Source organism: Octopus sinensis, linkage group LG12 (genome assembly GCF_006345805.1).
Source record: "Octopus sinensis linkage group LG12, ASM634580v1, whole genome shotgun sequence".
Taxonomy (NCBI): domain Eukaryota; kingdom Metazoa; phylum Mollusca; class Cephalopoda; order Octopoda; family Octopodidae; genus Octopus; species Octopus sinensis.
Genome location: NC_043008.1, coordinates 38,170,890 through 38,195,889, shown reverse-complemented (window position 1 = coordinate 38,195,889; position 25,000 = coordinate 38,170,890). Strand labels below are relative to the sequence as shown.

Here is a 25,000-nt window from a genome sequence, read left to right as displayed (position 1 = left end):
CTAACGATAAATCCATTATATTACTTTAGCTAAATGCTCAGGTTAGCATTGTGTTACAGAATGTATCTTAAATAACTTTTAAGGATTCTTCTACTATGCACACAATATACTCTGTAAAATTAGTTGCAAATCTCTCTGTTTTTATTGCATGAATATTTTCGGAAGTGACTTTCAGATAACCTGAATAATTCTTCTGCATTATCTCTACTCTCTGTCTGATATTGAATACTAACATTTTTGTGTCTGCAAAATATTGAGTTTTAGTATATATTTAAAATTTATTTATTTAGTTTTTCTCGAGAAGACTTTTACAATATAAGCAAAATACAAAGCTATGTATTTTTTCTACTTCCCTTTTTTTTATGTATCTCTGATTTATTTAAAAAAGAAAAACAAATAACTAATATATGTGATGTAAAAAAGTAAAAAGAAAGTCAAATTGCCTGTGTACACACACACACACACACACACATACACATATATATATACATTGAAAATGCAAAATTTAGATGCATATTTTCTAAATTATTCATGCTTTAATCACAACTGAAAACTTTCTCTTTTAAATTAGGCTTGAAATAAGCAATATATTCTTTCCTGAAAAATTCTGTATCAAAACCCTTCAAACATTAATACATATTTTATTTACATGATTTCTATTAAAAAGAAAAAAAAGATATTCATTCGTATAAAATTCGATAATACTTGCTGATTATCTCTGAAAATTCATGTGGTAGTTTATTAATAAATTTCCATATTTCTGTTTTGAAATATAATGCAAAAGCATAGCCCTGTATGGTTTTACAGAAACAATCATTTTTCTAAAGTATCTTATCACTATAAGTACGGCTATTTACCTGAGGAAATGCAGGAAAATGAAATTACATATATTGAGGGAGAAGGAGAAAGAATTGTAGATTAAAGATAAAAGATGGTACAATACCTTAAGCTGTTGATTGAATGTAATTTAATCTAAAGAAAGAACTTTCTCATTGTACCCATAGAAATTTCAGATATTCATTTACATTCTAGTCCTGATTTTTCATTTTATCGCAAAGCATTTCAAATTTCCACCAATACTGAATAAGTGGAATATAGGCCAATTGATACTCCTACTTAGGCGATATTAAGTGAAAGTTTTATTTGTTCAGTATACAAACATTCATAACACAATATCATATGCAGGAAAGTGCATTAAACTGTGTAATGGTAAGTTCACTCTAATGTGAAACAACTTAAAAATTCAGCTCAAATGCAACATTGCGAAGACTCTGGTAAATAAATTAAGTGAAATTGGAAGGAACGGTAGCTACTTAGTATTGATTTCTAACACAGCAATGGTACCAACCAATGTTTATCATAGGTAAGAGAAGTAATATCAGGCAGCACATATATCATTCTTAAGTTTATTAGTGATATAAATGAACTGAGAATTAACATCCAGGAATTGGAAACAAGTTGCAGGTTTACATTTCCAAGAACTTATTTCATTTGAAAGTCATATGCTTTGGTACCTACCTAAAGAGTTTTCAACTAAATACAACATAAAAGCACAAATTGAACCAGCAACGGCACACAGTTTATAAAATTATAGTAACCGGCCTCTTACATTACTGATGCCCATGAGAAAGACAGGAGTCACAGTCAATGGTCCCCTAGCACTTCTTTGATGCTTTATTTTATTAACTTCAGTTGGATCTGCACTCTGAACATAAAGGTTATCAATTAAATACTACAAGGTATTTTTTTCATCCCTTTAAAAATTAATAATGATCCTTTTTTTTTTTACTATAAGTGCAAAGCCTGAAATTTCGTATGGAAGAGGAAATTCAATATGATCTCTCACAATGGTCACCTGGTGCTTCTTTTATTGACCTCATAAGGATGAAAATTAAAATTAATCTTGGTGGAGTTTGAACTCAGAGCATAAAGACAGACAAAATGTCTCTAAGTATTTTGTCCAGCATGCTAATAATTCTGCCAGCTTGACACCTTAGTAATAGCAAAAACAACAACAACAACAATGATAATAATAATATTATTAAAAATAATAATGATGATGATGATGATGATGATGATGATGATAATAATGATAATAATAATAATAGTAATAAAAATAATAATAATAATAATGATAATGATCCTTTCTACTGGAAGCACAAGGCCTTAAATTTGAGGGAAGTGATTAAGTTGATTTCATTGACCCCAGTGCATAACTAATACCTATTTAATCAACCCTGAAAGGATGAAAGGCAAAGTCAACCCCGGTGGAATCTGAATTGAGAATGTAGTGGCAGACGACATGCCACTTATCATTTCACCTGTCATGCTAAAGATTCTGTCAGCTCACCACCTTAATAATAATAATAATATAATAATAATAATAGTAATAATAATAATAATAAAAATAGTAATAATAATATAATAATAATAATAATAATAATAAGAAGAAGAAGAAGAAGAGAAGAAGAAGAAGAATGATAATTATTATTATTTCTTCAATGGCCACGAGGGCCTAACACAAAATTAAAAAGGGACAATGCAACACAAGGGACATGTGAGGTTTAGCACAAAACCTTTGTGTATAGAATTGAAACAAGAACAAATAAGTCCTTTCTCTGTTGCCTTTTAGTATTTAGATTTTTCTTCACCTTGTTTGTTGCATGTTCAAACCCAGCTTGAGCAGATTTCACCATTCAGTTCTCCAAAATCGATAAAATAATCCCCTTACCATATAATGTAGGTCTGTGCAGGTGAAGTCTCCTCTTTAGCAACAACGTAATGATAATGCTGACTTTGTGCCAAGATAAAAGATCACTATCATGGTTATTAAGCTCCCTATTGTTGTTTAGAGGAAAATGTTTCGTATTGTATTTGGGCAGTCATTTTAAACGGTTTCCGGTCTATGATGGCTACATTGTAACGAAGAAAATTAGAAAGGAAAATTGTTCTTTCCTAGATTACATGTCAAACACACACACACATTCTTGTGCACGTTTACGTGTTTATAAGTATGTGTGTATTTCTATGTATGTATATATACATATATGTGTGTTTATATGTATATACATATAAATACACATATATGTATATATACATATATGTGTGTTTATATGTATATACATATAAATACATATGTGTGTATAGGTCTATATATGTATATATATGTATGTAATTTAAGCAAAATGGTATGGAATCATAATAAATATGAATAAGAACAATGTTTTCCGTTTAGTATTGTAATAGCATAGTAAATGTCTATTTTCTTCTTCTTCTGATTATTATCGTTGTTATTATTATATTATTATTATTATTATTATTATCATTATTATTATATTATTATTAAAGTTTATAAATCCGGAAGATGTTGAATAATGTTGAAGTAAAAAGAAAACAAAATAGAGGTCTTGTTACGACATGTTTCTAAAACTTAAATTACAAATATACAAAATGTCTAAATTCACCCCACACTGCTCTTTCCAAATATTTTAGAATTTAAATTATAATTTTATGGTAGTTTTGCAAGCATACAAGTATTGTTATAATTATTTTTTTTTCATAGTTTACGCTAATTTTTATTCTCTAGGAAAATCAGTGAAGGAAAATATATACAAAAACAAAAAAAATAAACAGAGACTAAAATCTAGCATCAAGATCCATTATGATTTTTGTTTAGTGGTAGGGAGTATAATTTTTTTTTTTTTTCAAATTTTCATGGGTATTTGTGGTATACAAAAGGCTACATTATTTGACACTCCTGAAATATATGAATGGATGCATTTTAGTGGAAAGAAAACTGGAATTTTACAATGAATACAATTTGCTAATAAAAATTGAAAATGTGTCCATTAAATAATAAATGTATAATGTTTAATAAGAATTATTATTTAATGAATAATAAGTATTTTCAATGAGGAAGTGATTGGTGGGTGCATTCATTTACATGTGTGTGTGTTCACATTGATATATTAAAAGCAAAAATAATGCTATACTGATATACTGATAGAGCTTGCTCTGTGTGTGTGTGTCTGTTGCTTTTTTTAGCTGAAGGAAAATAAAAGAAACAGAAGCAGAAACAGAAAGCAGTAGATCATTCTTACCAATAATTGCAACCATAACAAAAACAGCATTACCATTATCAAAATTCTCACTAACACAACGAGCATGATCGCTGCCAGAGCAAGAAACTGGCCTCTGTGCCGGTGGCATGTAAAAAGCACCATTCGAGCGTGATTGTTACCTGTATCGCCTTACTGGCACTTGTGCTGGTGGTATGTGAAAAAACATTCGAGAGTGGTCGTTGCCAGTGTCGCTGGACTGGCTCCTGTGCAGGTGGCACATCAAAAGCACCATTTGAGTGTGGCCGCTGCCAGTACCACCTGACTGACCCTCGTGCTGGTGGCATGTAAAATCACCCACTACACTCTCGTTAGGAAGAGCATCCAACTGTAGAAACTCTGCTAGATCACATTGGAGTCTGGTGCAGCCATGTGGTTCGCCATTCCTCAGTCAAAAATCGTCCAACCCATGCTAGCAGGGAAAGCAGACGTTAAACGAGGATGATGATGATGATGATGACAACCACTATCAACACCACCACCTTCTTCATTGCCACCACCATAAAACAACAACTGTAACAAAGTAGTCACGATGTGGCCTTCAGTCTGATGCAAGCTACAGTTAAAACTCACTTGAATAATATCCTTTATTTGATCTAAATGTAAAAAGAAAGACAGAATGTTCTCAGCTGGAATACTTTTATCGTAGTTCTGCTCACCTAAGCTAAACAACTGTTACAATGGCAACAACAACAATTGTGACCAGTGTAATAATGTTTTATAAAACATTAGAAATCATTGGCTACAATAACCACAAATTTGTGGGGAAGAGGTACTGAACTGCTTCTAGTACAATGAGGGAGGTAAAAAAAGAAAGGACGAGGTCAGCAGGATCCACATTCAGAATGTAAAGTAAGTACTGTCTGAGGGCAGGGGATCCTGTATCTCTGGCATACGAGTGACTGGGGTCACAACATGCCCCTCTGAACCTAACACCTGTCCATTGTAGGGTTACTTATTCTTAGCAGTTGAGTAAACTGGAGCAATGTGAAATGAAGTGCTTTGCTCAAGAACACAGCTCACTGCTTTGTCTGTGAATTGAAACCATGATTTTGCAATCATGGGTGTAATACCCAAACCACTAGGCCATGGAAAGGAGCACATTGAATATTTTATTTAGCATTTTATTGAACATTCTGCTCTTCCAGTTAGTACTCTACAACAGCATCCAGTATTCAACCATTTTTTCTTCATTCTTCAACAATGAATGCACAAATTGGAAATGCATCATTATTTGATACAAAATATTAATATAATGTTGATAACGTTAGAAAATATAAATCTAAAAATAATCAATGTAATGATATGAAAATGAGAAAATGTTCGTGTTAATAAAAATAGAGGCTACAGTAGATTTGTCAGTTCTAAAATTGCAGATGATAAATAAGGCAAGTATAAGAATTTAGGATGTGTTTTACGATGACATATTTGGGAAGAAAAGTCAAATAAATGAAGTAGTGCCTATATGAGAAAGTGTAAGTAGTGTAAATTATTGCTAACATTCTCCAAGAAAATAACGTCAGCTACAAATTGAATTGTTATTATAGATTATAATTTGTTTGTTTTAGATACAAAAATGTGAGCAGGGGTACACACATACACATATATGCATACATACACATGCACATGCACACAAACACATTTTTACAGTTAATCTAGATCCTCGATGATAACGAGAGCTTCTAATTATATAACCCCACTTAATACATTCTTGCAAAATCTATGTTTCCCTACACATACAGATATTTATGCATGCATACATTCATTCATGCAAATATATGTATATGCACATGTGTATACAGGGTGCAATGGGCAAATTGTCGCCATTTTATATTTTCAATTTTGCACATGCTCATTGTTTGTTTTTGATTTTGTAGACTACACAGTGTAGTAGGGTCGGTTGGGCACCGTCTGTGAGAAAAACAGCACCATGACACGATTCCCTCTGCCAGAAATTTGGAAACAACATGCTGTACTACTTGACATTCATAGCAGAAGCTCCAATATAAATATTTCAGAGGACATGTACCGAGAATGATAAAAATCAAACATCCAGTCAATATTTATGGTGTTTGGAGTGATCATTAGTGATGCTGATGTTATGCCTCCACTCATCTTCCCGCATGGCCTCATACTCAACACAATGCTTACACGAAGTGCCTGGAGGAGGTTGTTCTATTTGTATATACAAGGTGCTGAAAAGTTCCTGGTTTTAGGTAAAAGAAAATATAAGAGGATTAGTTAATCATATTGTTCAACATATTACCCTCTCAGATTCACACACTTATTGCAGTGGCCCTTCAGTTTTTCTAAACCCTGAAACAGAACTTGGAAGGATGGGCCTCCAATCAGGCCTTTCATAATACCCTTAAGCCAGGAACTTTTCAGCAACCTCTCGTATGTCTGCTTATATAAGTATATTAGAACCTCATAACTCTACCTCCATATAGCTATCTTTTAAGATTATAAGCAACATTCTCCATCTCATTATAAATAACAAGTTATTACTACACTTGGGTCAAAGTTATTCTATCTTTATTTCTAAACATTGCATCCAAAGTTCTTCAGTCATCAACAAACACAACCCTTTCTTGTGCAATTTGTCCCATTTACATTTCTTTAATGTTGTTGTTTTTTGTTCCTTCTCAAGCCATGACTGGTTCATGAGAGCCAGTTTCCCTGGTTTTCTTGGCATATAGGTTCCCCACCTGGATGGGACGCCTGTCTGTTGCAGGTGAGCTGCAAGATGCAGGAGGAAATAGCGAGAGAAAGTTGTGGCGAAAGAATCAACAGAAGTTCGCCATTACCTTCTGCCGGAGCTGCGTGGAGCTTAGGTATTTCGCTCATAAACACACACATCACCCAGTCTGAGATTGGAACCCGCGATCCCTCGACTGCGAGTCTGCTGCTCTAACCACAAGGCCATGTGCCTCCACACATTTCTTTAACTCATTCATTCATCCATTTGTTTGTTTGACGATCATTTTCTATGTCACTTTAGATTTCATTGTGGAGTTACATGACACAGAACTTTGTACTCAGAAGCCTTTCCAATCACCAGTCCTTATGTGTGTGTGTTTTCCCATTTTTTCCTTGCATTATTTTTCTTTGTGCTCTTCCTTTCTTCTTACCCTCTTCCCTCTTCTCATTCTTCTTCTTATTCCTTTTTGCTTTTTCTTAATTACTCTGTCTTAAAATCTCTTTGTCTGTGTCTTTCTCTCTCTCGTTTTTTTGTCTGGTTTAACCCACCTTTTCCATACCATTCTTCTTATACTCCTCTCATCTATTCACTTGTCTGCATTAAGTCTTGCCTCTCTTAGCAACTACCAAAGTCGTAATCAGGAGACCTTTTCCTTTTCTCCACCACCCAGTTGTCCTCCAAGTGACAAGTGATCCAAACAAAGCCGTGCAGTTGATGTGTTTTAAAAGCAAATTCTAAATATGGAATATTCAATCACCTGAAAAACGAAAATGAGATACTGAGCAACAACACATGCAAACTCATACATGTCCTGTACACACACACACCACATGCATGCATGCACGCACACACATATACATGCATTACACACATGCATATATATATAAAGATATGCACATGTTTTTTGAGGTAGTGTCTAATTTACATGTTAGTAATATTTATGCATTTGCCTTTGCAGATCTTGTGTGTGTGTCTGCGAGTGCATATGTGTATGTGTGTGTATATGTGTTTGTGTGTGTAAATTTGTATACTGTACAATAAAACACTATAAATGATAATATATATAGATTTACAACTACTCTGGTCCACATATGTATACATGCATACATACATACATATATATATATATATATATATATATATATATCTATATATATATCTTCCTCATCATTATTTATATGTGTATATATATATATATATAATATATATATATATATATCTTCCTCATCATTATTTATATGTGTATATATATATATATATATATATCTTCCTCATCATTATTTATATGTATATATATATATAGATATATATATATATATATATATCTTCCTCATCATTATTTATATGTGTATATATTATATAATATATATATATATATATATCTTCCTCATCATTATTTATATGTGTATATATATATATATATATATATATATATATCTTCCTCATCATTATTTATATGTGTATATATATATATATATATATATATATAATATCTTCCTCATCATTATTTATATGTGTATATATATATATATATATTATATATATATCTTCCTCATCATTATTTATATGTGTATATATATATATATTATATATATATATATATATATCTTCCTCATCATTATTATATGTGTATATATATAATATATATATATATATCTTCCTATCATTATTTATATGTATATATATATATATAAATACAGACACACGTATAAATACTCATGCAGATGTAGATGCATGCATAACAGACAATATTCACTGACATGCTATTAATGTAATATATACAGTTAGTCATGTGAAAATGAATATAAAACTGCTTAGGTAAAATATAAATAAATAAATAAATAATAAATAAATAAATAAATAAATGTACCAGCAACAGTCAAAACTGTTTTGCAAATTTGCAAAATAATATTTAGAAGAGAAAATTAAAATTATATTTTTCAAAGCTATCTTTCAGTAGTTAGAAAATAAAATATTATCTTGAAAATAATGTAATTTTCATTTCAGCCTTATTGTATTAGATTCTCTGTAAATGATTTTCACACTTCAAATAAATATCATTAAAAATCATAGAGAAAATAAAGTCAATAATTGTCATGAATTTAATTAAATCACACAGAAGCATCAGCAACAGTAGTAGTAGTAGTGGTAGTAGTAGTAGTAGTAGTAGTAGTAGTAGTAGTAGTAGTAGTAGTAGTAGTAGTAGTAGTAGCATTCCTTTTATTAGAATTTCCTTTGTGTTCAACAATAATTATATACACTGAAAAGTAATGGTCTGGTAGATACAGTTGCACAACATATCAATCTACCGCTGTTCAATCACATGTCTAGATTCACGGTTCAAATTCTGCTAGTGTGTTAAGAGTTGACTTTGATCTATGTCCATGACCTACAGGTCTCATTAGGCTGCAGCTTGCTGCCACTTGCTTGTTGCATAAGCAACCGAGAGTACAATACCACCACACACTTACACAAAGAGATGAACACAGGCACACACACACACACACACTTGGTTTGATAAGTGCTATGCACAAACCTCTCAGGCCCTGAGTAATTGCATAACTTCTGATTCTACACACACAGACATACATATATATCATCATCATCATCCTCATCATCATCATCATCTTCATCGTTTAATATCCGCTTTCCATGCTAGCATGGGTTGGACGATTTGACTGAGGACTGGCGAACCAGATGGCTGCTCCAGGCTTCAATCTTGATCTGGCAGAGTTTCTACAGCTGGATGACCTTCCTAACGCCAACCACTCTGAGAGTGTAGTGGGTACTTTCACGTGCCACTGGCACGGGGGTCAGTCAGGCAGTACTGGCAATGACCTCGCTCGAATCCTTTTTCATGTGCCACCGGACAAGTGCCAATAGGCAAATCAAAATTAAAATCAGAAACAAGAAAGTTTAAGATGGAAAAAAGTAGGGTGTGACATTTCAAGTGTTGGCTATTTGTCAGAAGGAGGAAAGAAGGAAAAGTCCAGAGAGAAGAAAAAGTATAGTCCAAGAAAATCACATGCATCATTACAAGTGTGTGTGTGTGTGTGTATTATTGGATAGTAAAGCAGAATGGTTTACACCTGGTAGCTTACTGGTAAAGCACGGTCACTTTCACACTGATCGTTATATATAAGGAAAATGAAAGATGGAAGATGGAATATGCAAAAATTTATTATTAATCATGACATTTGTTTTGACACACCTACCATCGATCCCTCATGGGTGACACACTCAACAACTGGTTCAGGTGCATCAGGTGGTGCCGATGAATCTCGTTGGGTGATAAATAGATACAACACATTAAAATAATGGCTCTGCAAAGTAAGATTCTCATTTTGTAACAAGAAAAACAGCCAGACATAGGAAATATCTTCATTTATATAGAAGATCAAAAATAAAATCATAGATGGGGAAAAAAAGAGAAACAAACATGCAATACACCAAGAAAAGTGTTAAAAATAACTGATATTAAATGGAAGTTTACTCAATGCCTTTAACGAAGCTACATTTTGTTTTTTTTTACGAAAGAAAAGGTTATCTGCACTGGATTTGATTATGTGTTATGTATATGTTGATAAGTAATGCAAACCATGGCCCCTGATATACATTCATAGTATAAACACTTCCACTGTAAATGAGTATATAACATTCATTTTTATATATAAACGCAATTATATATTCTTATCTACTCTAAGCACAAGGCTCAAAGTTTTGGGGGAGGGGCCAGCCGATTAGGTCAACTCAGTATGCAACTGGTACTTAATTTATCAACTCTGAAAGGAAGAAAGGCAAAGTCGATCTCAGGGGAATTTGAACTCAGAACGTAAAGACAGATGAAATACTGCTAAGCATTTCACCCTGTGTGCTAACATTGCTGCCAGCTTGCCACCTTAAAGGCAGTTGTATATCAAAACATGTCAACACCAATAAAGTAGTGAACAGTAAAACACTCAGTATTTATTGATCACACTATGTTATGTATGAGTACGTTCTTATCCTGACAAAATCATTTATATATTAACTATTGGCAGGGGAGGAGTGAATAAATTAACATAATGAAGTTGATTAGTATTTAGTGTTATTCCTTTATCTCCTGAATTGATAAAGCACTAAATCCAATAAAACAAGAAACGGGCACATATTTACATCAGTTCTTATTTATTTATTGTCCACAAGGGGTTTAACATAGAGGGGACAAACAAGGACAGACAGAGGGATTAAGTCGATTACATCGACCCCAGTGCATAACTGGTACTTAATTTATCGACCCTGAAAATATGAAATGCAAAGTCGACCTCACCAGAATTTGAACTCAGAACATAAAGACAGACGAAATACCGCTAAGCATTTCCCCCGGCATGCTAACATTTCTGCCAGCTCCCCACCTTGCATCAGTTCTATGCCTTTACATTAGTTCTATCAGTTATACACTTTTGTTTCTACAAATCAAAGCATATTCAATTAATCAATTGATAATTATGTTCGTAAATATAAAAAAAAATTATATTCTTGCTTGTGCCTTCAATGCTTGAAGAGACACTGAAATTCTATATATCGTAGACATTCAGCCACTATATCATTACAAGATGTCTGACACTGAAGGGCCTGGGCAGGGTGAAATCACAGGATCTGACAGTTCCAGCACTGTTCTTGCTAAGCTGTGTGCAGACAACATTTGTTAAACTTGAAGCATCTTTTTTTAAATAATGTCATACACAGACATATTAAAGTACTTCTTTTTTAATGCTTTCCTGTATGATCTACTTGTGTGCTATTGGATTGCCTAGGCAGGGTTCTTTGAAGATATTCAACAACAGTTTACTAAATTGTAAGACTTTCACCAATTATTCATACTACTAATTCTTTAAAACCTATACTTTCTGGGAATCTATGTTGGATACATAGATTTACAAATATAATTTTTTATGCACAGTTTATATCCAACTTACCGTGGATACTACTGTGTAAGAACACACATTTTACAATGGGAAAGGAAAATTTATGCTTACACAAGATATTCGTGATAAAATTGAGTATTTTATTCTATTTTTCTTCAAAAAATTCAGTCATACACACAAGTATGTCTATGTGTTCGCGAATCTCACTTTCCAAACACATGGTTCTGTGTTCAGTCCCTGTGTAAGCTTCCTAACCTTGGATCAATGCCCTATGAATGAATTTGGTAGCGGAAACTATGTGGAAGCCTTTCATATATGTGTGTGCCTTTGTGTTTGGGTATGTATCCCACCACTGTTTGAGAACAGGTGTTGGTTGGTTTATATCTTCATAACTTAGCAGCCTGGCAAAAGAGAATGATAGAATAAGTACCAGACTTAGAGATAAGTTCTGGGGCCGATTTGTTTCATTAAACCTGTCAAGATGGTTCCCCGTCATGGCTGCAGTCTAATGAGTGAAACCAGCAAAAGGGAAAAAGGTAATAGTTACGCTTAAGAATATGTGTGTATGTGTGTGCAGATAAGTAGGGGATTATTTTTCCTGTTTATAATAATTTTTTCATGTATAGGTGCAGGAGTGGCTGTATGGTAAGTAGCTTGCTTACGAATCACATGGTTCCGGGTTCAGTCCCACTGCATGGCACTTTGGGCAAGTGTCTTCTACTATGGCCTCAGGTCAACCAAAGCCTTGTGAGTGGATTTGGTAGAGAGAAACTGAAAGAAGCCCGTTGTATATATGTATATATATATGTGTGTGTGTATGTGTGTGTGTTTGTGTGTTTCTGTTTGTCCACCCAACATCGCTTGACAACGGATGGTGGTGTGTTTATATCTCCGTAACTTAGCGGTTCGGCAAAAGAGACCAGTAGAATGTGTACTAGGCTTACAAAGAATAAGTCCTGGGGTCGATTTGCTCGACTAAAGGTGGTGCTCCAGCATGGCTGCAGTCAAATGACTGAAACAAGTAAAAGAGAAAGGAGTAAAGGAGCTAAGATCCAAGTTTTGATTTCTTTAATAGAGAATATCATTTTAGAGTAATAAAATAAGCCTGCACTTGTTCCTTCTTTGGTGCTTGAATCTAGTGATAATGGACACATGTAATAATGCATTCCACACCAACTTCTTCCTAAAATTTCAAAAATTTTGTCTCATGAATTTATTTTTCTAAACACAATTATTATTTAATAATATTCTGTTATATAATTGGAATTGTCTAGATTTGAAATACAAGTTGCATATTTTTTCATTCATTTCTCATGAGAAAAATCCCTGAGCTGTCAAGTTGTTTGTTAGACAGACTTCTACTTTTGCTACATTCTAACTTTTTTTGTTTTTACACAAATGTTTGAATAATTGTAAAGAAATTTATTTTTATTGTTTGAAACTTTTGCTCGTGTAAACCATATGACATCAAAATTTGATAGGATTAAAGCAAATTTTAAATATAAACAGCATTTGATAAGTTAACAACTTCTAAGACAATGTTATTGATTATAATGTAGTTGTGTGTCAATACTGCGAAAGTACGATAAACAATTATTTTTCTGCTTTTGAATTTTTAAGAAATATAGCTTAGATTTTAATAAATAAATGTTTCGTTTTTGGTTTTTGGGAAGAACAAATAATATTTGGTTGATTAAGACCGTGTAATCTTTTCTTTGCATTTTCCTTCTCCTCCTCCTTCACCGTACTTGTACAAACATCATTTGTGTTATGGAAGCATTGTGTTACTGACAAACTTACAGTAACGGAATTCTGCACTTTGGAAATTATTTACCCATTGACCGCCATATAACATACAAGAAAAAGAATGTAAATGGCAGTGGGGAGAAAGAAATCTCACTTAAACTATTCCAAGCTGCAGAAAATTTTAAGGAACACATACTTTCATAAAGCCAGGATAACATGTAGGCTCCTTAAAACTTGAATATTAAGTTACTTGGCCAGTTACCACTGTTTCAGTAGCTTCCTAAGTGTTCCTAGTTCTCATTCTTTGTAATAGATTAAGTTTGCAGTGCTTTAGAACAAACAATACTTTTAGTACTCCACTCAGTAATTTTTCCTACTTGCTTACAAACCGAATTTCATCACTGATGCTCACTGATTGTTGTTGTTGTTGTTTGTTCCTTCTCGAGCCATGCCTGGCTCATAAGGGCCAGTTTCCCGGTTTCTTGGCGTATAGGTTCCCCACCTGGACGGGACGCCGGTCCATTGCAGGTGAGCAGCAAGATGCAGGAGGAAAGAGTGAGAGAAAGTTGTGGCGAAAGAGTCAGCAGAAGTTTCGCCATTACCTTCTGCCAGAGCTGCGTGGAGCTTAGGTGTTTCGCTCATAAACACACACATCGTCCGGTCTGAGATTCGAACCCGTGATCCCTCGACCGCGAATCCGCTGCTCTAACCACTAGGCCATGTGCCTCCACTCACTGATTGCAGTCAGCACACTCATATATTTATCTCCACCATTCTCACACACACATTGTTGCATGTGACCCAAAGAGCTCTCTCTCTCTCCTTCTCTCTCCCTCTTTCTATCTCTCTCTCCCTCGCTTTCTCACTCTCATTAGTGAATCTTGGCAGACTTCCTATTTCTAATCTAATGGTCTTCTTGAGTCAGAATAGGGCAACTGGGCATTGCAAATGCAAATTTATTCAATTTTTCATCCCCTTGACTGGAAAGCAATAGCCACGACATCTGACAAAAATTTCAAATCATTTTAAATTTCAAATTAACTTGATTAGTAATTATAAATAGAGAATTGTATACATTTGCACCTTCAGTGCCAAATATAAAGATTAGATGGCTTTTTATTTTGTTTTCATCCTTTCGTTATCAGCAAAGATACTGTAAAGAATGAAATTATGTGAGAAAAGACGAATATATAAATCTTGAAATTAGATTTAAATTGCATTGGGATTCTGGCTTTATCACATTTTCTACTAAAGTGGCAGCACTATTATAGAATAGAAAATAATCTGCAAGTTACCTGACTCAAGTTCCTGTTTGGCAATTTTGTGTGTTTTTAGCAATTTCACAACATTTATTTTTCTAAAGCTTTCACTAAACATATGAAACCTTATTTTGTACTTCTGCATTTTCCTTGGAGAAGATAATGCAAACTTCTTTCTCTCTCTGCCCCACACCTCTAAGAAATGTCAAGGCAAGCATAACTGGCAATTAAACATCACAACATATATTGTAACCTATTACCATTATTTGTATATTTGCTGTAGAGATTCTTCAAAGTTCTCATGTGATAGAATTTACTATCTGATCGCCATTTCTCACTGAATTGAGTTTTAACCCCCAAAGCAATTTATACATTAAAGGTAGTCATCATCATCCTCCTCCTCCTCCTCATCATCCTCATCATTATCATCATCATTTTGATCTGATTACCTTTATATCCATTTTTATTTTCATGCTGGTGTGGGTAACACATAACATGTTGAGGCAGATTTTCTATGGATCCATGTCCTTCCTTTTGTCTATTACCTGAAGCATTTTTACTTCACTTACCATCTCTCTCAGTGAAAACTGGAACTGTAGAATTTTTGCTCACTGGAATGTATACATACCTACACACATACACACATACTCACACACACACACACATACACACATAGACATTATATATATGCATATATACATACATGATACATGTATACACACATATATGTACATACATACATATATGTGCGTGTATGTGTGTGTCTCTAGGAGAAGGTCACTCTGATATAAAACCGAAATGCAGGGAATCTCATAGGGCATTATGGGTTGCTTTGCTTGCACTTGAAATCATGGCATACCCATATTCCTGAACCTGTGATCCATAGGGGCACTAGATATTTTGATATTTTGCCTTGGCTTGTCTCTGGTTCATGCCCAATAGGGTGGAAGGGGTCTGTGAGGTGTTGTGTAAGACTTATTGACCCTAAAACTTTTCGCAAGCATCGCTTTTTAAGTGATGGTCATACTCACCTATGAGTTGACAACCATCATCAAATATATATATATATATATATATTCAAAATAAGAAACAGAATATCAAGAAGTGATGCAGTACAACCGGTTCAAGTGGCTCCATTTAATTGAACAATGCAATCATTTGCATCAATTTAAATGCAGGGCTATCATCAGCTGCACAAAGAAATAGAATTTTAATCAGTTGGACACATTGATATAAATTTTCTCAAATACTTTAACAGAGCAAGAAGATGGAAGAAATCCATGTTGACACTATTGTAGCTAAGAATAGACTACACTTCCAAGAAAGGCATGAAGCCCACTGTACGCATACATACATACCTACATGCATACATACATAATACATACATACATACATATATACATACATACATATATACATACATACATATATCTATATATATATATATATATATATATATATATATATACATATATATATATATATATATATATATATATATATATACATATATATATATATATACATATATATATATATATATATATATATATATATATATATATATATATATACAAGGAGGTGCTGAAACGCTCCTGGCATTGGGTAAAAGGAAACACAGGAGGATCAGTTAATTATGATTTTAATCAATATATTTCCCTCTCAGATTCACTCACTTATTGTAGTGGACCTTTAATTTTTTTAAGCCCTGTAAAAGAACTTGGAATATTGGGCCTCCATTCAGACCTTTTGCAATGCCCTTAAAAAGCCAGAAACTTTCCAGCATACCCTCATATATACATACATACATATATCTATATATATATATATATGTGTGTGTGTATGTGTGTGTGTGTGTGTGGTGTGTGTGTGTGTGTGTGTGTTTGTGTGTGTGTACAGTTTGATAACATAAAGATAATACCTAACCCAGTAGTGGATTTCGAGCAGTGGTCATAAATAACGAACTTGATGCTGTGACTTGAAACAAAATTACCAAAATATTATTCAATAATGAATCAGCGTAAACATTTTCTAGATAATAATATGAAACTTTAGAAGAGATAAGAGCTGATAAAATGCAAATATATATATTAGAATATTCTATCAATAAGTTAATTATAAACATACTAATTAGAGATGCAGTTTGATTAGATTTCACCTCCTGACAGTTAATGCATAACTTCAGGAACTATGTGATATCTAGAGTATATTCCATGATAAAGCCTACAGGAACTCTGTCATTTTCTGACATCAGATTAATGTTACATCTCTTATAGCCAAGATGTTCGCAGTCATTTTAAAGATAATAAAAATATTTATATTCTTAAAAGATTATTTTATGTATAATTTATTTGTTCCATTTTCTTTACGTTTTTTTTTTGTTTTTGTAAATTTTAATCTTTTAAATATTAATAAAAGACTTTCTTTCCTGAACTGAATAAAACAATGGAACTGATATGTGTGATGTGTGTGTATGTAATATGCATGTATAAATGCGTATATATATATATGTATATATATATATATATATATATATTTACATAGAAACGTATACAGATTATACATAGATACATGCATGTGTGCATGTGTACATACATACATACATAGATACATAAACATACACACACACTTATATCTATCTGTCTCTGTCTCAATGCATTTATAAATATGTGTGTGTGTATATATATATATATATATATATATATATATATATATGTGTGTGTGTGTATATATGTATATATATATATACATATATTTACATAGAAGCATATACAGATTATACATAGATAAATACAAGCATAAATACATGAACGTACACACACACACTTATATCTATCTATCTTTCTATCAATCTGTCTTTCTCTCTCTCTCTTTCTCTACATATATATATGTGTGTGCGTGCATGTGTGTGTGTGTGTGTGTGTGCGCATGTGTAAATATATATATATATATATATATATATATATGCATAAATACATTTTGATTTACAAATGTGAGAAAACATATCCAATATGTTAAGCAAAGTATATCCGTTTAATCAAAACAGCATTCCTGCTATCTCTATTTCCATTTTCCTCAGTACGATCTTTTTTTTTTTGCAGTAAAAAATAAGTTTATAACGATAACAACACCATCAACAACAACAGCAACAACAATGATAATAGTAATAATTACAATATTTTCTGATATTTGAGTTTGTAAATGATGTGAAGAAAGGGAAAGAAGGAGGAGATGAGATAAGAAGTATACTCAGTACATAAAATTTGTGATCACATGATGATACAATTCTCCTAATAGAGGAGAGCCTCCAACTTGTGCCTGGCAAGGGACTCCACAGATCTTTGTCCTGACCACCAAGGACACAAGCCCTCACCCAACTGTGGGTCTTTAATCTACAAAGACATGTTTAGTTTAATTCCATTCACTCTAATCATGCCAGTCACCCATCTTTTGGCAATTTCCCTGGAGCAGAGTACTTCCCCCTTCCCCCTCCACTGTATTTTCCAAGTGAAACTTGAAAAATTTAGTGAGAGCTTGACCACCCAGAGTTGTGTCTATCTGCAATGTTTTCAGTTTCATCCCCACCACACCCACTGTACCCTACCCCACACACTCTCTTTCACTAGGCAGCATAACATTACCTATCCCAGTCATTTTATACCTGTGAAAATATAAAAATTCTAAAACTAGGCATTTGGCAACATAGAATCACTCTTTAAAACTACATAGGAAATGGACATTTTCAAGGAACCAATCAAATAGCATGGATACCTGGATTTGTAGCATTAAAGTCTTAGAATCATAAATTTTAGATTTTGAACAATAAAAGTTTGAATGAGAACCAAAGGATGCTTCTAGAATTCCAAATGCAGCTTCTAGAATTCAGGAGGAAAAGAGTTGGTCTGTGATAGCAAGAGTTAGTTTGGTTAAAATGAAATGTAAAGATATGTTAGTGTCAGATATGGGAAAATATCTAACATATTCTTGTCATTATCAATATCATGAACAATATCAAATTGACTTTTACATGGCCACAGATTATCACAAGTCCCAACTTTGACTGATAAATATCGAAATTTTTCACTCAGTGTGCAATTAATGATCATACCTAAACTATTAAAAATGATCAATATTGCGAACTGTATCAAAATGACTTTTAAAACATGGCCACATATTATCACAAGTCCTATCAAATTCTAGTCTTTCACTTTATTAAATAGCAAAAATTTTCATTTATCACTCAATGAACGATCACGCTTAAAGAGTTCCTCTGTTTATAACACATTTAACTAGTGAACAAAAGGATTGATATTTTAACAATACGTTAAGATTACTTCAACATAAACGTGAAGTGGTTCTAACTGAAGGATTAATATGAAGATAACAAAAGCCACAGATACTTAACTATATACAAAAGCCTCTTTAACTTTGCAAACTTCTCCATCAATAACGTTAGTTAATCATCTTTATTTTTTTCTTTAATTTCATTTTGCTACACCTCAGATACAAGAAAAATCTGAAAATATTCTAATTATATGGTTAACTAAATTAGCAAATGTTTTCCAAATATTTGCTTCTATTTTTCACAATACAAGAAGCATGAAAAATGACAAAAAAAAAAAGAAAATTAAAAAATCAACTCAGTAAAGAAAAAAACCTGATATAAAAATATGATTTGGAGAGAGAGAGAGAGGGAGAGGAAGAGGTGTAGGAAGGGAACACAAAAAGAATACGCTTATGTTATTTACAAAATTAGATTTGATCAGTGAGAGGCCCTTGAGCTGAAAAGGTGGCCAAGAAAAGATTTATTTAATATAGTCTTGATCTTCTTGCTAATTCTTATACCGATAATTATTATTTCTTGTATCAGGAGGAAATTAATCATAATTGGGTTAACACCCCCAAAGACATATATGTTGCTTAACTCAGATGCATTGGAGAACACACTGATTCTGTTGAATAATCTGGTTATTGGCATCATCATCTTCAGCATCATCAACGTCGTCGTCATCATCATCATCATCGTCAACATATCTGTTGTTGCTGTTATTGTTGTTTTATTGTTGTCATCATCATCATCACCAGCAGCATCATCATTATTATTGTTATTATTACTAGTAGTAGTATCATTACTGCCAACTTCCTTTTCATCACCACTGCTATTTTTACCACCACCACCACCACCATCATCATCATCTTCATCATCATCATCACCTTAATTACTATCATCCTAATTTTCAGCTATCGTCATCATCATTGCCGTCATCATCATCATCATCATCCTCATCATTATCACCATCATCCTAATTATTGCCATCTATACCGCCATCCCTAATTTCCAATATTAACCACCATAGTGAAGGTTATTTTCTCAAACATCAACATCATTATCATCTTCATCATTGCAGCTGTCATTTGGAGCATCATCACTTGTTGGACAAAGCAAATTACTGAGAGAGGTTGTTGCCATCGTTACACATCGGAAATGCAAATTACTATTAGCAGTTATTACCATCATTGCTCATCAGGGATACATATTATCATCATCAATTGTTACTATCATCACTCATCAGGGACGCAAATTAGCATCAACAGTTATTACCTTTAATTTACCATGTATCTTGGTAATGCAACTACTTTGAAAGAAATCTGTAAGATATTTTCATATCTTTAAGTCAAGAAGGAAGGGAGTGTCCATGATCTCTTACCAAGCCCCTAATGCTGGAAAAATGGGAGGAAGGTATTATCAAACTGGAGCCCTAGTCTGAAGGCTATGGTGTGATATGAAACAGGCTCTGGCTCTCACTACAAATGTCTTGTTTTCATAATTTCGTTTTTGGGTTTAGCTTGAAAAATTCTTTATATGGGTTCGTGTGTTGAAGCATATTCTGTTGTGTCTGGGGAGAGTCATTTTCTTTTTGTGCCTTGTAATGTAACGCACTCACCGGTAAAATTTCCACTTATTTCTTATTTTAATTTTCCTAAAATTTTCGTTGCGTCATGCGACCTTTTCAATAGTCTTGACTCAAGTTTTGAATGAAAATCTTCCACCAAATCTTAGTCACAATTTATGTTCCTAACACTAGCTGAATGATAATTAAGTTATTTTACTAAATTCTTTGTTATATTTAAAGCAATTGAAAGAAACACAGAGTATCTCAAAATAAATACAGTAACAATAGGATTAAAAGAGCATAGAATAGCATTCTTTTTGTGCCTTATAATGTAACACACTCACTGGTAAAATTTCCACTTATTTCTTATTTTAATTTTCCTAAAATTTTCGTTGCGTCATGCGACCTTTTCAGTAGTCTTGACTCAAGTTTTGAATGAAAATCTTCCACCAAATCTTAGTCACAATTTATGTTCCTAACACTAGCTGAATGATAATTAAGTTATTTTAGTAAATTCTTTGTTATATTTAAAGCAATTGAAAGAAACACAGAGTATCTCAAAATAAATACAGTAACAATAGGATTAAAAGAGCATAGAATAGCATTCTTTTTGTGCCTTATAATGTAACACACTCACTGGTAAAATTTCCACTTATTTCTTATTTTAATTTTCCTAAAATTTTCGTTGCGTCATGCGACCTTTTCAATAGTCTTGACTCAAGTTTTGAATAAAAATCTTCCACCAAACCTTCGTCACAATTTATGTTCCTAACACTAGCTGATTGATAACTAAGTTATTTAACTAAATTCTTTGTTATATTTATTTAAGGTAATTGAAAGAAACACAGAGTATCTCAAAATAAATACAGTAACAAAAGGGTTAAAAGAGCATAGAATCACAATATAGATATTATTGGCAGATATCAACTTGCCTAAATGGATAAGTGGATAAACAGGGTATCCCCATCCCTAAAAAAACTACTAAAAATGTTACCACTTTGTACTCAGTCAATTGTACTGTGCTATGCTTATGACCCAAAACATTTAACTGTCAGTAACTCATCAGCTTATGGCACTGAGTTCAAATCCTTCTGTAGACAAATGTTTGAAAGTACTGCTGCATCCCACTTGTTACATTTTATAAGTTTAAGTTTATTGTGGTGGTAGACGTTGGATCTAACTTTCAGATGTAAACAGGAAAGAAGAGGTTTGAACCTCAATTTAAATGTTATAGAGGCTAAGATTTTAATGGGAAACTTTCTGGTTTATCCTAGAGTGAAAATTTGGTCCTAAAGTAACTTGCGGTGCAAAGGGAAGTTTTAGATGCTCTTTTACTCTTTTACTTGTTTCAGTCATTTGACTGTGGCCATGCTGGAGCACTGCCTTTAGTCGAGCAAATCGACCCCAGGACTTATTCTTTGTAAGCCTAGTACTTATTCTATTGGTCTCTTTTGCCGAACTGCTAAGTTATGGGGATATACACACACCAGCATCGGTTGTCAAGCGATGTTGGGGAGACAAACACAGATGCACAACCATATACACACACATACATATATATATACATATATACAATGGGCTTCTTTCAGTTTCTGTCTATCAAATCCACTCACAAGGCTTTGGTCAGCCTGAGGCTACAGTAGAAGACACTTGCCTAAGGTGCCACACTGTGGAACTGAACCCGGAACCATGTGGTTGGTAAGCAAGCTACTTACCACACAGCTACTCCTGCGCATAATAACAACATAACTGGATTCACCTCCATGAACCTTCTTTTCAGTATCAACACAGCTTCTATTTGTAGTGTCCACAATGTGAGCAATTATATTTCATTTCAGATAGTCACCCTTCTGAAATTCTTGCTAATGACCCAAACAACTTCTAACCACTGAATATACTTCTCATCACGACAGTATGGTATCTTATTTGTATTAGTCTGTACTCAATTATAGAAACATTATACGTTCAACGAGGAATCTTGAATAAACAATAATAGATAACTTGAATAACTGGTGATTCTGCAATGACATAACATCAATTCTTAATATTGGGGGTCAGAGCAAATACCTAAGCACAAATATAAAGTTGGAAATCAACATTTAAACTCAGCCGTTTATGCTTGATTAGAACTGAAATATGCAGAAATGACTTAGACAGATGCAAATTAAAGGTAGCATTAAATTTCGAAGTATAATATTCTCATGTATATTCTACTAAAATATCAGAATAAATCCACTGTAATATTTGTAAAAGGAAAATCTTATGCATATTTATGTAAGTTCTTCAAATTGTGAATTTTTTGCAATATACGAAATTTTTACAAATCTATGAATTCATAATATTTTACAGACCATATGTAAAAAGTTGAAATGTTAAGACGTAAAAATCTGGGTAAGAATCATGTAATTACTAGAATTCAAGAAGAAAAGTGGTGGTCTTTGATAGCAAGAATTTGTTCATTAAAAATCAAATATAGAGATATGTTAGAGACAGATGAGAAAAAATATCTTATGTATTTTTCTCAAGTGTCCAGCTTGAAGCTTTAGGATTCTTTTTCCTGTACATAACACTGTCTTTGTTTATATTTTGAACAATGTTGAAATGACTTTCACATGGCCTCACACTATCAGGTACTCCATCAAATTCTAGTCCTTCACTTTTGTAAAATCAATTTTCTTTTTATGCCTTTTTTTTTGTTCTATTCATTGGACTATGGTCATGCTGGGGCACTACTTTGAATAGTTTGGTGAATTGAATCAAACCTAGTAGTAATGTTAAGATGAAATGCTAAGTTATGAATGTACAGAAACCAGCACCAGTTACCAAGCAGTGAGTGGCAAATGCAAAAGCATGCACACACACACACACACACACACACACACCACACATGTGCATGTACGCACACATATGCATGTTCACTCACACACATAAAATGGATTTCTTTCTGTTTCTTATTTCTTTATTGCTCACAAGAGGCTAAACATAGAGGAGACACACAAGGACAGACGAAGGGATTAAGTCGATTGCCTCGACCCCAGTGCGTAACTGGTACTTATATAATCGACCCTGAAAGGATGAAAGGCTAAGTTGACCTTGACGGAATTTGAACTCAGAACGTAGCGACAGACAAAATACTGCTAAGCATTTTGCACGGCGTAATAATGTTTCTGCCAGCTCGCCGCCTTTCTTCCTGTTTCTGTCTACTAAGTTCCTTTGCAAAACATTTGTGGGCAAACAGACAATACCACAAGGTACCACAAAGGGTAACAAAACCTGAAGCGACATGATCCCAAAGCAAACCTCTTCATCCAACAGCAATGAATGTGGATTATGTTTTTTCATTCATAGCCTAACAAATGGTCATGCTCAGACTGTTAGAAATTTCTTCCATGAGGCACCAGAATAGCTCCCATTATGTGATCGCATGGAAGAACCTGTACATTGTCAAAAGAACTACAAGAAATAGAAGCCAAAATTCTTTCATGTTAAAAGTTTTATATTGTTAGAACAAGAAGGATGTCTTTGATAATGTAGTCATAGGTATACAAAAACACAAGATGGTCATGGAAGGAGCATATCTGATCATAAATCTGATCATACTCTGCCAGGCATAACCAGAGACATGGAGTATTGTTTAAATACATAGATCTGTTGTGAAGAACTAGGATCTAATCCTGAATACTTGTGCGATACTGCTACATCATTTAAATTCATTTAGTACTCAAGAAAAACTAAGCACTTGTCCCAAATTCTAAACCTTGCCATTTCTTTTTCCACATTCATGTAGCTAGTGATTTCATCCAAGATGACGTTAGTTTTACATTTACAACACAATCTACATCAACTAAACTGTTGTGTGGACGCCCCCAGATGATGGAGTAGGCTAGCCCAATACATAGATATAGAGGGAGAAGTCTAGACGTCAAGAGACTAGAGTAGACTAGTCAGAGTAGAGAAGATTTGAGTAGTAGAGGTATCCGAACATGTGACATAACAGTGGTGACAAGGATTTCGTAGCTCACACAGTCACATAAACCAAGCAAAGGTCCTTAAGGATTTTGTGATACCCAAAAGAAGCCGCATAGATTACCAGCAGTTTTAAAGTAAGATGGAAATGTCATTGAATAACATTATTTTTTTCTTCTAAATATTCTCAGCTTCATACATTTATGACCAAACTATAAGCACTTTAAAAATGAGTTGACAGCGAGGTAATAAAGGAAACAAACAAACCAACAATAACATATGCTTGAGTTTTATTGTTTCTGCTAATTACATTGGTAAAACACTAATGTTTTTTCGTAGATTGTTCTATATTTATTTTTTGTAACGAGACGTGATAGAGCAAAGTCTATTTGTATATTATCAGTGATTA

The 25,000-nt window shown here is 33.3% G+C and overlaps 1 protein-coding gene and 1 long non-coding RNA gene across 4 annotated transcripts in view; both read left to right on the top strand.

Moving 5' to 3' along the window:
- LOC118765610 overlaps positions 1–16,497 on the top strand; it is a 16,805-nt gene extending 308 nt beyond the window's left edge. The window contains exons 2-3 of the long non-coding RNA XR_005001471.1: positions 6,285–6,290; positions 16,313–16,497. This is a non-coding gene — a long non-coding RNA (uncharacterized LOC118765610). The remainder of the gene's footprint in view (positions 1–6,284; positions 6,291–16,312) is intronic.
- Positions 1–25,000, top strand: part of LOC115218045 (Down syndrome cell adhesion molecule) — a 665,166-nt gene that overhangs the window by 454,457 nt on the left and 185,709 nt on the right. The window lies entirely within an intron of this gene.